The following is a 14,528-nucleotide window of genomic DNA, read 5'->3' as shown; positions in this document are numbered from 1 at the left end:
TCTGAGTGACTAATTACTTGCATATCAGCTGTGCAGCTACTCCATTTGCCAATTACGTGGCAACAGTGGGGTATAATTGACTTCTGCACTTGGGCGTTGCCCATTTGCCCTACCTTTGGGGAGACGGCCTGTATTGTGTTTTGTTATGTGTAATTGCAACTGCTATGCATAGAGACAAGTATACTTTGGATTCATGTCCCCCGTGGCTTGTGTGTGACAGCTAGAGTATGTGGTTCAACATGTGGGTGTACCTGTCATCCCAATGTCTGTTAACGGACTATTGCAAACAAAACCTGTAACATCACCGTTTGTTCCATTATACAACGGCTGCAATTTTGCATGGCGCCTTTAATTGTGTCTTTCACAAGGTATGTTGACGGTTCTGCAGTTGTAATTGACTGACTGGATGTTTGTGCTGTTATTACAGTCTGTATTGCTATAGTTTCTAGTGTGGGGGATATTGGTGGGTGTACGTAGCATATACAGGTTTGTGGGGCTTGCATTTCTACATATTCCATATATATGTGTGTGGGCTCCGTCCCTAATTAAAGAGCTATCAGTTAGTAGACTTATGTTACGGGATTGTACATTGGGCCATTGTTAATTGGTTTCTATATAGTATGCAGGTGAGGTTGATACTTCCATACCTCCGGAATTGCAGCGATATGTAAAGGATATGTCCACATGACAGCTATCCCGTATTTCTGTCCCAGATATTTGCAGTCATTGCGGTTGTGTTGGTAACAGAACCTCTTTGCCATGGGTTGCCACCTTTTCATATGGCCATTGTTGGACACTTCCAGGACACACAGCGGTGTTACAGGCCAACACATAGCCACGGTCAGTACACAGGATAGCACATACTTTTATCCTCAATACATACCTATTGTTGTGGGACTTTGGCTACTTATCATATTGCATGTAACATTCACGTTTCTTACATACAGGCATAACTATTTAATGCTACTATTACATTATATATGGGACATATTAATGTCCCATGATCTCGGACATTTGCCCTTTGTAATGTTTTATGTCAGGACACACCTGCCCAGGGAGAGGCTGTCCCTCCTAATGTGGGACAGGTGGTAACCGTATGCCTACGGCTAGCTATACCCACACCTACCATAATGATCTACCTCCGAGTTGGCACTAACAGACACATGATGCTGACACACACACACACACATTACAGTCACACGGAGATGCACACGGCACCCTCAACACACACATACACAGACTACAGCACTCACAAACACAGTTGAACACAGTACCTACGTGGACCACAACATCGGCAGCGGTGACTAATTATCCATTCATATCATCATACTATTACTCGCGGTTGTACTGTTCCGGTACTGTGTTCTTCCGGTCTTTCAGCCTCGTGGTTAGGCATGTAGGTATGTTACACATTCCATAGTTGGCGGTATCCTAATTATTTGTACCTCCAATGTGTTATGAATGTCGTTGACCTATCTATATATATTTGCAGATATCGCTGAATCCGTATATATCAACATATATCACTCTATCGCCCTTTCTATCTGTATTATATATATGTATATATGTGTACACATATATATATATATATATATATATATATATATATATACATATATGATGGGGAAAGTGACAGGCAAGCTACACCTTTGATTGTGTACTTGTTGGTGTATACTGTTTCCTGGATTCCACACGTTTGTGTCTGTACCTGTCACAATACACACCTGCCGTAGGTTAGGGTTGCCAGCTGTCCCACTCTGCAAGGGACAGTCCCTCTTTGGGCAGTTGTGTCCTGCAAAATATTTGTAAACATGGCAAATGTCCTGTGATTTTAGAACATACTTATTTCCTATAGTTGATGTAATAATCGCATAAAACAGTTATTCTGTATCTGAACCAACAAACAGAATAAGTAAGTCAACATTACAAGAATGAGCTTTTATCTAGGCAAAACAGTGCAGTTCTGCTTTTCGTACTGGCTGGGTGTATGTGTCAGCCTGCAGACATCTGACGTATGTCCCACATTAGTCATTTGAAGAGGTGGCAACCCTACCATATGTACATCTTGCCTAGCAATAGTGTTAGGTGATTCGATACATGATTGCGTGTTCTACACCTGGCAGTGGTCATTTTACCCTTCAGAGCAGGCGCTATTAGTACAGGGGTGAGTAATGCTGGTTTCACCTGTTCTGGACATCATTGACTGTGATCTGTGCGATATTCGGAGTAGCTTATCCCTGTTTCGCGCATATCCATATAGTCATATTTAAACGTCGCTTACCAGCAGTGGGCAATGCATATTCCCGGTAACGTGTGCTAAAAATGATCTGTTGACCTGCATCCAACATGCATTACTCGTGCCTTCGGGATTACATTACATCCCTTGCAGGACGTGGGACCGGGAACATACACGACGGTCACTGCATTTAACATATGGCCATCTGGGATTTGTACATGTGTTATGTCATTTTGTACGTGGAGTATACTATGGCTGTTACTCCATACTGCACTCACATGGGTAACTCAGTTAGTTTACATATTGATGAGTCCAGTTAATGGTATGTCCATGTGATGTTTACTGGATGTGCTCCGGCATTGGGTATGTATATCTCAGTGAGCCAAACACGATACTGTGCTACACCTTCAAACGACCGTGGGTGGAGCATGCTGGGGTGACGAGTACCTGTCATGGGTACACCCCATGCCTTGACACAACATCCATGATTATATTATGTGGCGCCCGTCATTAACGCAGCAGGGACTCTGTGCTGAGTGTGTGCAGAACAGTGCTTACACACATGTGCTCCCACGATTGCCTCTGCTCCTCTACGCGACAGTTGGTTACTCAATGTTGTGGCGACAGCGGACACTGTTTGCCCCATTTGGTGTATGGCCTCTGACAATCGGCCATGTACCTACCGATGTACCTGGGAACCTATACACACAGCACCACCATATGCTGATAGGTGCATGTACTGTTCAGGTGTTGACATTCCTTGTTCCAATAGCTGTTGTGTGTACAATGTTTGAGGGCTGCCTATGTAGGATTCACACAGTGGGCCACCTATACATTACAATTTACAGGTGGTCGTGCTTGTGTGCCATCCATTTTACTGTGTGTGCAGGTGGAGAGGTGTGTCAGCCCGTAGGGGCCTACACTGTCAGAGTATGTGCTATACGTTCCCTCTTTGCCAAGGCGTAGGCATATTGGGCATGCCTCCGTCTGCCTACTGGGGCTGGCACAGTGTGTTCATGGTCTGAATCCCTCTGTGCTTGTGATGGCCTTGGCAATTGCGGTGGGCTATGAGGGCCTTCACCATTTTGTCCCTGCTGTAGCTGTTTCCGCAGGATCATATTATGTAGCATGGCACATATTATGACGATGTGGGCACATGTGCCTGGAGAGTACTGCAAGGCTCCACCAGATGTGTCCAAGCACTGGAACCATGATTTCAGCATCCCGAACACACGCTCTATGATGATTCTGGTTTGTGCGTGTGCCTCATTATGGCGTTCTTGCATGGGTGTGTGTGCATTTCTGATGGGAGTCATCATCCACGGCTCCAGTGCATAGCCAGCATCCCCCACAAGGTGGCCATGTGGGATGTCCCCCCTGACAAATACCTGATACAGCTGTGAGGCATGCCAGATATGGGAGTCATGGTAGCTTCCAGGGCTGCCAGCACACACATCCATGATAATGCTCTGGGCATTGCACGACCTGGCAGTTGATGGAGTGGAATCCCTTGCGGTTTATGTAGCGCCTACCATGCTCACCGGTGGTGACTTGATTTGTATGTGTGCAGTCTATCGCACCCAGTACCTCCGGTAGTGTGCCACACGGTGGAAGTGACGATATTGCTGGCCAACTCCTCCTGAGTTCGGGGATAAGTATATATGCTCATTGGCATGTGGTAACATGGCATCCAGGAACTGGTGTAGTACCCTGGATGCTGATGCCTGTGAGATCCCCATTATATCTCCAGTTGGCCTTTGAAAGGTACCTGTGGCTAGTATTCGCATGCTTACACATACCTTCGTGTCCATTGGGATGGGTTCCCCTCTGTTATTTTTGGTTCTCAGGCGTGGCCGGCACAGCTCCACTATTTGCTGTAAGATGTCCCTGTCCACCCTGTAACGCTCTACTATCTCCAGATCATGTAGCCCCTGGTAGGTTACCCTTGGTCTGAACACTCTTCTCCTCCTCCGGGGCCTGCGGTGGTTGTCGGCATCATCCTCCACAACACCGTCAGTCTCTAACACATGCTGATGAATCACAGCTATGGCAGCTCCCAACATGTACATTTTAAAAGTTCCCAGTGTGTTCACACCTATGGTGCAGTGTTTGGGAATTCATAGGTGTGTGTTGGGTGCTTTCACACTTTATACTATTGTGCTGTGAACACCGATGATGTCATAGGGTGTGTATGTACGATCGTAGCTACAGGGTATCTTATGTGTTTTACTACCGGAACTACTATTGTGGTGCCTTTGGTGTTGAATTACATTTGGCTGCCGTGGATTACCTCTTGACCTTCCCTTTACATTTCTGCACGTTCCACCTACCATTTTCTGGCATGCATCCAGCAGCCTGCTTTCATTTGTACTTTCCTAGACCTGGGGTATCTTGCGTAATGTGTGCTATTGTCGGTCTACTGTCGGTTTGCTTTGCTCTGCTATGACAGATCTCCTATCTTTGCAATCCAATGCCTCCCCTCCTTTCTTTGCATTCGATGCCTCCCTATCCTGTTTTGCAGGTTTCGCAGCAGACTTGACAGCTGCCGCCGATTGTCGCTGTGAGTTGATTGGTGTTGATTGCTCATTAGTACGCCAATTACCCTACTTCGGCATTTCCTTCTTTTCTTCCCCTGACCTTCCTGTTTGTGCTATTGTTTGCACCGCGTGCATCCACTTACTGGGTTTCGGGCACGTTTTCATCCCCGTACACATGCGCTTTTGGGCACCATGTGGGCTCTCAACTAAACGATTTTTACCTTCCTCCCCACCCCTGTCCTGCAGCTTTGCTTAGCAACGGCCAGGCCAGATTTGCATTGCTCCAATGTGCTTGCTGCTACGGTGGCACACCCCTCTGCTGATGTCATGTATCTCCTCTGAGCCACTCTTCGGTGTTATAGCGCTGCGCCATATGGTTCAACCTTCATCTGGTGGGACATTTGCGATTCAGTATTATCTGCCTCATTTGCATGGCATTGACTACTAATTCATAGTTACCGCGCCGAACACTGTCGCAGGCCCTTAGCAACCCTTGCACCTTGGTTGTGGTGTTCCATGCCTACCATTGTGTATTATGGTGTAAACCTGATTTGTATTACATTGCGATTTTATGACATTTTTATATATTTTCTTTATGTTCCAGTTTGCGCACACATGCCCTGCGGTTGTACTGTGCGTTACTGTGGACATGACATTAAATGTTGTTTTTTAGGTGTTGTGCATCTTTTCTTATGCCATTGGCTATGTATTTAGCCATTGGCATATGTTAACTTTGTAATACATGAGTCTGGTCCGCTTCCATAGCTCCGATGTTCTGTTTGGGAAAATGTAAACCGTGTTTTTTGGTTTACATTGCCATGGGCTTACACTACACCTGCACCACTTCATGAATCACTATCTGCCTTCCTTTGCATGGTGCGACACTGCGCATGGGGTGATTAGCATACCTATGCTGAGGGCTGCGCAGTTCTGGCGTACGCCGGTAGTGCACGTGATATTGGATCGTACCTGAATCGCTCGACGGCCATATTTGGCATTATTCCGCCTACGCTACGCCTGCACCTGGCGCAAGCTTCATGAATCCTGGGGGTAATGTATTTAAGGCTTATACTGTCACAAGTAAAAGGCTAGATACAAGCAGCAAATTGTTGGGATTTTGACCTGCTAAGCGAAAGATGTTGAAGTGATCTGATCATAAGTGAATATTGAATTATAGTGGTTCCATTGATGCAATGCATGTATGAAGAAATACACAGTAAAATCTTGTAAAATTATAGTACCCCAGTATTTGAGAAGAGCTATGTTATGCAATTGCAATAACATTAGCTTAGCTTTTTTATCTACTACTAGAGCTCTGCTTTGCCAGGCGCAATGTGTGCATGCACAAGCAATTAATCAGGAAATGATTGAACTGTGACTTGTGGGGCATCTGTATAGATAAACATTAGAATTAGTATTTAAAGAACAAGTGACAAGTAGCTCAGTGAAAATAAATGAAGTCTATTACATTGAAAGGAGTAAAGCAAATGTTATACTAGTAATAACAACCACTTCAGTATAAATCATAATAATGCAAAATCTCTTCATTTAATGGTACCCATGGCATTTTTTCTTAAGGCTGAAAATCAGTTATTTGAGAGTATGCAAGTTGTTTTTCACATTTGGGAGGGAAACTGAGATGGGATATGAAAAGATGGTGTGAGTGCAGGATGGAGGACAAGCTCTCCACAGGATTCATTAAACCCTACACAGAGTGTAGGAATAGTGCAGTAGCTGCTGCAGGCAATATGTCTGCTGAGTGATTCCAAAAAGGGCTCCCAGGACGTGCACGAGTGCTCCTACACTATTCCTACACGGACATCACTGCCTTATGCTAATTACCTCATATGCTGGTGAAAACCATGCAAATGAGGTGAATTAGTGATTCAGCAAGCGGGCAGGTGTCTGTGCAGGAATAGTGTAACCTGCAGAAATGTATTCAGTTACTAGCTGAATACATTTCTGCAAAAAGAAATCAGAGGCATGACAGCCTCAAATAAAGTATATATTCCATTCATTAGGTATGTGAATGGCCAAATATATGGCCATTGGCATGAAAAATAGTTTAAAATGTCTTAAATAAAACATTTTATTTTGGTCGATCTCGACCGTTTAAGCATAGGGCAGTGGTGCGCAAATGGGATTGTGCCGAAAATAAGAAAAAAGGGAGAAAAATCAATTTTGAGAGAAATCTGCATTTTGCCAGTATAGTCAATGGCATGCAGAATGAAAACAATACCAGGGAATAGTGGTTGCTAAGGGGAAAGTCTCAGTGTAAGTGTTGTAATTCAGGAGTTATGTGGTGGTGGTGGTGGTGTATGCAAATGAGGGGATATATACTGAATCACAAATTTCTTCTAAGTGTCAGACTGCACCTAACCATGTAGGTGCTCTAACACCACAGTGTAGACAGGAGAAGCAGCTAACATGAAAATGGAGTGTGTCATGATTGCTGTAAGCACATTGGAGTTCAGTGGCCTATGTTTGCCCTTAGCTAAGCACAGCTAAGGCAGGGTCTTAAAAAATACAGGAGATAGCAGTGTCTGAGGCTGTATTTCCCTATTCCATGAAATGCAGAGTATGTTTGCGTCTAGGAAGGGCCAATTCTGCTTAAAACTGTTTACTTTAGCTAAACAGATGTGCGCGGCATGCACCGGGCCTAAAAGAAAGAAAAAAAAACAGGAGATAGCAGAACTATTCACATTTGAACACCGGGAATGCGCAGCATGCATCAGGGCTTAAATGGGGAGGAAATGGAAAGGGAAAACTACAGAAGGAAGGCAATCAAGGAGAACAACCATAGCTGGCAGATGGAATGTATCAGAATCATCCAATTACACAGGCAGCAGCCCAGCACACTACTATAAACTATACAAACACCTTTCAGTCTTGCATTTCCCACAAACTCTACACCACTGGTGTACACATTTGGGAGAATTTTAAACTGACCAATCTAACAAAACATGTTAGAGGCTGCTGTTGCTCTGATCTATTAGTATGTGCTAGAGTCTGAGGGTGGTGAGGAAGAAAATGCTGACAACCAGCTCAGACTAAGAAGGAGGAGGAGAAGAGTGTTCAGACCCAGGGTAACCTACCAGGGCCTACATGATCTGGAGATAGTAGAGTGATACAGGGTGGACAGGGACATACTTCAGCAACTTGTTGAGCTGTGCCGGCCTCACCTCAGAGCCAGAACCAACAGAGAGGAACCCATCCCAATGGATACCAAGGTATGTGTAGCCTTAAGAATACTAGCTACAGGTACTTTCCAAAGACCAACTGGAGATATCATGGGGGTCTCACAGGCATCCGCATCAAGGATACTACACCAGTTCCTGGATGCCATGCAAACACATGCCACTGAGCACATTTACTTTCCCAGCACCCTTGAGGCAAAGACAAGCAATATGCATCTCTTCTACCAGTAGCAGACTACCCAGAGGTACTGGATGCCATAGACTGTACGCATATCCACATCAAAGCACCAACTGATGAACGGGGTAACGTCTCTATAAACCACAAGGGCTTCCCCTCCATCAACTGCCAGATCATGTGCAATGCCCAGGGCATTATCCTGAACGTGTGTGCTGGCAGCCCTGGAAGCTATCACAACTCCCACATCTGGTAATCATAGGTTCATAGGTTCATAGGTAGGTACTAGGCTATCGGCCCAAGGGCCTATGCAAGCCTAGCCAACAAGGTTCCCTGGCTTACGCCACCCAAGAAAGTATTTTCCTGTGCCACTGATGAGCAGAGACACAGAAGTGATCCCCGGGGTGTATTTCCTATTTCCCATCCACTCATCAAGATTTTTCTTGAAGAGTGCTAATGAAGAACTTTGCTTGACATAGATGGGTAGCCTGTTCCAGAGTATGGGAAGTCACTGGGATAGGAATCTATCCCTCCAACATGTCCAGTTTATTGTGGTGACAAGGTTTAGGTCCCTAGAGTATGTAGCTCAGAGGGATTGGGATTTCTTTAGGTGTAGCATGTCCAACAGCTCTGGGTATGACATAGCTTTATATGTTAGGCAGAGATCACCTCTGAGTAGGCGATATGCTACGGAGTAAAGCTAGAGTTTTTTGAGGCGGTCAGTGTAGGGCATTTGTTTGAGTCAGTAATCCTCTTTGTGAGGTACTTCTGTGGCCTTTCCAGCTGCTGCAGATGTCTTGTGAGGTACATTCCAAAAGGGGCATTGTACTCTATAATGGGTCTAATGAGTGACGAGTAGAGGGTAACGATGACCTCTTTTTTCCTGGACGAGAACCCTTTTATGATGAGGTGTGCCATGTGGAAGGACTTCCTGACTACTGTGGCGATGTGACTATCAAAGGAGAGACTACTGTCCACCTGGGTCCCAAGGTCTCTTATCACGCATTCAGTGTTAAGTAGATAGCTGCCTATGTGATAGTTCATGGGTACAGAGTTTTTACCAAAGGGGATGACACTGCACTTTTTGGCATTGAGCTTGAGGCCATGGCTCTGACACCAGGCATCTGTCTCAGAGAGGCCCTTCTGTAGGATGTTCACATCATTTGGGGACTTGACTTGGCGTCTAGTTTGCAGTCATCTGTGAACTTCATTAGCCAGAGGCTTTCTGTGTTAGCCTGTACTTCAGAGAAGTAGATACCAAATAGGAGCGGTCCCAGGACGGAACCCTGTGGTACTCCACTTGTCATTGGTTTGAGGTCAGATTTGGAGTCTGCAACTTTTACAGTGTGGGTTCTGTCAGTGAGCCAGTTGGCAACCCATCTTGTGACATAGGGATTTATGCCTAGTTTATTGAGTTTAGCTATAATTCCAGAATGGGGGATGGTGTCAAAAGCCTTGGTGAGGTCAAGATAGGCTGTGTGAACCACTTTACCCTCATCTACGGCTTTGGTGACTGCCTCAAAGAAGTCGATCAGGTTCAGGAGGCATGATCTGCCTTTCACAAACTCGAACTGGGTGGGATCCAGAGTTTGGAGGTTACCAATGTCTTTGTTTATGAGTTCCATGATGATACATTCCATGGCTTTGCAGACCAGGCTCATCAGGCTAATAGGTCTATGGTTCCCGGGATCAGTGGTGGCTCCCCATTTGTGGAGTGGGATAACTGTTGCTGTGCACACAGCTGTACCAGGCATTTGCCAGTGGGAACATCCCATAGGGCCAGCTGGTGGGGGATGCTGGCTGTGCACTGGAGACATGGCTGATGACACCCATCAGAAATGCACCCACACACACACACAAGAAAGCCATAATGAGGCACATGCACAAACCAGGATCATTATAGAGCGTGTGTTTGGGATGCTCAAGTCACGGTTCCACTGCCTTGACATATCTGGTGGTGCCTTCCAGTACTGTCCAGCCACATGTGCACACATGTTCATAATATGTGCCATGCTACACAATATGATCCTGTGGGAACAGCTGCAGCAGGAACAAAATGGGGAAGGGCCACACAGCCCACCACCATTGCCAAGGTCTCCACAGGCACAGAGAGACTTGGAGGAGGAACATCCTGAGCCTGCCCCTGTAGGCAGACAGTGGCCTGCCCAGTATGCCATGGCCTTGGCAAAGAGGCAATGCATAGCACATATACTGACACTGTAGGGCCCCAGGGACTGATCTCTCTCTCTCTGACTTGCACACACAGTAAAGTGGATGGCAAATATCACACCACCTATACCTTACCATGTATAGGCAGTGTATTGCATTCATCCGATATAGTCAGCACTGAAGCACAATCCTCACAACAGCCTCAGGCACAAGGTAAGCCAGGCTCCATAACAAAATAAATTAATGGAGTGGAATTTTCTGATAGCATATCTATGGTGTTGATCAAGCATGCAAGGGAATGGGGTGGCTAACTGGGATATCAGCAGACAACTGACAGCTCTGTAGAACAGCAGGAAGTGTATCCCTAGTACTGGCCTACCCACACCATGCAGTACCACCCTATTTGACAAATACCACTGCAGTATATGTGGTGAGCCAAATAACTGGGGGGGTATTAGGTTACATGCATGGATCTCAAAGTGGGGGTCCCATACTCACCACCAGCCTCATCCAGCAGATCAGCTATAGAAAACCATACAGAAATGCCCGGCAAAGGCCCGCACATGGTGACACCCATGGAATCCCCACCCACAGACCTTTACACAGTGATATCACAGCAGGTCTGGCAGTGGCAGTATGGCTTTGAAAGGTAAAAAGTCTGAAACTACAAATGTCTATGTCAGAACAATCTTACCTGTGGTCAATACTGTTATGCCTGCAGTCTGAAAGATAGGGCACACCACTATGCTAAATGGGACCAAAATGTTAAGCAAATAGCACAGTCTGTGCAGATGTGTATTGTGTACAGATGTGTCACCCCCCATAGTCCCATAGAAATACAGTGACATGTCCCTAGCCTTAAGCAGCATCCAGCTGTCACCCAGAGTGATGGTGCAATGCTAACAGAAAGCAATTGTCAGTAACACCCACAGTCAACTAACTGGTGCCATCCCAGGGGTGTCTACTGTGGGCAGCCTGGGAACATATGATAATCAGAATGCATTGCCTTTCTACAGATGGCCTGCATCTGTCACACCTGGCCTACAGGCTTCTAACAAATGCCTATGCCTTAGCCACAGTGCCCTGTTAGGGAGTGTCATGGGGTCCATAAAACCAACATAACACAGTCCACACAATGCAAAGAAAGGCCATGCTGATAACTGCTAGGAGCAAACCTGCCAGCCTCAGAGAGCCAGAAATCTGGACAAAGCCATGAATAAGAGGGTGATGAAGGTCCAAAGAGAGAGGCACCTGTGAAATACTGCTCTAATAATGTTATAAAGTTGATGGAATGATTTGTATTAGCATTGAATGTCTGATAGGTACGAAGTCTGAAACTGCAATGTCAACTGTCAGTAATATGTAACTTCAACCCTGAGTGACTTGCAAAACACTTTTGCTTGAAAACCACACTTGTTTGGGTTATCAACAAGATATGTAAGTCATGGATGTTGAGATTCTGTGATACTCTGTACAGTCGACAGGCAGGGCTAGGAGTCTAAACATGGGAATGCACTCACTGCAGGCAGTCCTAACCCTGGAAGATGGTGATATGTCTCCACCCACAGAATCCTGGGCCACAGCCATGGAGAGTAACACACCCTTCCCTGATCACTCATCCTGTGCAACATCCTGACCCCAACATGTGGCCATCCAAGCAAAATGAGGTGAGCCATACATATATGTGTGACAAACACACCTCCAGGCTGGTCAAACAGTCTGACACACACAAGACCCTCCAAGTGCAGTCATCCATTGAGGAGAACCCAATGCAAAGTACTGGTAGCTATAGGCAAACATATCTGACCCAGGACACCCCCCCTCAACATATCTTATCCCCTACAAATCTATCTGGAGTCTGCCTGTCACCCTGATCCTGTCTGACTTATACTACCCAACTGTGGACTGGAAATCAGACCAGGCCAGAACAGAAATGCACAGAGATTCCACCATTGTACCACAGCACCAGCAGTCAATTGCTTGTAGGCACACCTCTCAACAGGCTGGATTGTGCAAGAATGTGTAGCATTTGTCCCATAATCCTGGTGTGTGCATCATCCATCCTGTATTCCTCTAGTAAATCACTGTGATAATCTGAGGAGGTATGTCACGAGGTACTGAAACAATACACGACAGTATCAAATGGCATATATGTCAGATGTCTGCTAAAACAAGCCCTGTAACCCTAGTAACCCATACATTACTGAGAGAAATTGTCGCAATCACTGTATGGCCCATTGTCCTCCCATTTTGATAGGCTATCTGCAGATATCCTGCACCAACAGGTTGAGAGGTATGGCTGTAACACAAAACAAACTGGACTGGAGTACAACAATACCTGGAATGGAGTCCCACATGTACTATAGAAGGTCACAGTGGGCATGTTCATACACATAGAGAAATGTCAGTAGGATCTAGGAATGAACAGGCCTTCCCCACCCAGTGCACTTCCCATTGTCCCACCTTAGCAGTCCTGAAGATTACTGTCACCATAGATGTCACTTATGTCAGGCCTCAGCCCTATTAGCTCTGTGGCACGTGCGATAACTATGTAACACTATAGTACAAATAAGTAGTTAGGTAGGAATTCTAATCTCAGTCTGGGCAAATGTAAATGTGCATGTGTGTTTACAACTAAAAGCTTTTGAGTCCATTCAAACCCAGTACACTTCCCTTTTCCCTACCTTAGCAGTCCTGCAGATATCAGTCACCTTAGAGGTGCCTTCCATCAGGCTTCAGCCTCATAAGCTCTGTGGCATGTGTGATAGCTGTATAACACTATAGTAGAAATAACTACTTAGGTAGGAGTTCTAATCTCAGTCCTGGTAAATGTAAAAGTGTGCGTATTTACAACTAAAAGCTTCTGTGTCCATTCAAACCCAGTACAGTTCCCATTTCCCTACTTTAGCAGTCTTGCAGATATTAGTCACCTTAGAAGTTCCTTCTGTCAAGTCTTAGCCCCCATAAGCCCTGTAGCACGTGCAACAACTGCATAACACTATACTAGAGCTGACTAGTTAGTTAGGAGTTCTAATCCCAGTTTTGGTAAATGTGTGTGTGTGTGTGTGTGTGTGTGTGTGTGTGTGTGTGTGTGTGTGTGTGTGTGTGTGTGTAGGTATGTATATGTGTAGTTTAAAGTATTTTGTGACCTCTCACTGAGTACATCACCCATTGCCATACTTTATAAAGACTGGTGATGTTTCTCACCTTAGAAGTGCCTTTGGACAGCCTTCACTCTATAAGCTCTGTGGTGCATGCGACAAATGCGTAACACTGTAGTAGAAATAAATAGGTAGGCAGGGGTTCTAATCTCAGTCTGGATAAATGTGTGTGTGTGTGTGTGTGTGTGTGTGTGTGTGTGTGTGTGTGTGTGTGTGTGTGTGTGTGTGTGTGTGTGTGTGTGTGTGTGTGTGTGTGTGTGTGTGTGTGTGTGTGTGTGTGTGTGTGATATCTTTTCTGTGGGTGAGTTGTTGTGTTTCTGTGAAAACCATACCATGGGAGGGGGTTTAACTTTTTGCTGTTGCCCACCCAGTACATGTCCCAGTGTCCACATTACAAGCCCCACAGTTGCCATCCACTGTAGAGGGACCTGTAGACACTCTGCAGCCCTTAAGCATTGTGCCATATGCAATAACTATGTGACAGTATGAGATGGATAACAGGATAGGCTGCCCATCAAATCCTTGGATATTGCTCCCCACTCAGGAATCATACACAAACACAGTCAGATAGGCAGTCACACCTACATCAGTAGGTGGCCTGCAAATTGGCTCACAGATAGAAACCACAGTGTAAAAGCAGCAGACCCCATCTCAGACTGCTGAACAGTCATGAGTGGAGTCCCACAGGTTGTGGACCTGGGTTCCCTCATGATTGGGATCCACACCTCTGAGGACTAGCCCAATACAAAGGCACCCTGGCTAACAATGCCTGCAGATGAATACAAGGTGGGTGTTATTATTATCCCCCCACGTGAGGTTGACAGCCTACACAAAGGCCTCTCTGAGACCTATGACAGTTGTCAGAAACCTGGACATAAGCTCAATGCCAGATGATGTGCCACCATCCTCCTTGGGTATGACATGGTTCCCATAAAGTAATACATTGATGATAGTCCACTGAACACTGATGTTGGTATAATGGAACTGGGAACACAGGTTGACAGTGAGCTGTATGGTAACCACCACAGTGCCACTGGCTTCTGAACGTCCTTC

The sequence above is a fragment of the Protopterus annectens genome, chromosome 7.part0 (genome assembly GCF_019279795.1).
Source record: "Protopterus annectens isolate FY-2018-M chromosome 7.part0, PAN1.0, whole genome shotgun sequence".
Classification (NCBI taxonomy): domain Eukaryota; kingdom Metazoa; phylum Chordata; order Ceratodontiformes; family Protopteridae; genus Protopterus; species Protopterus annectens.
The sequence above is the reverse complement of the archived record's forward strand: the minus strand, read 5'-3'. Positions refer to the sequence as shown.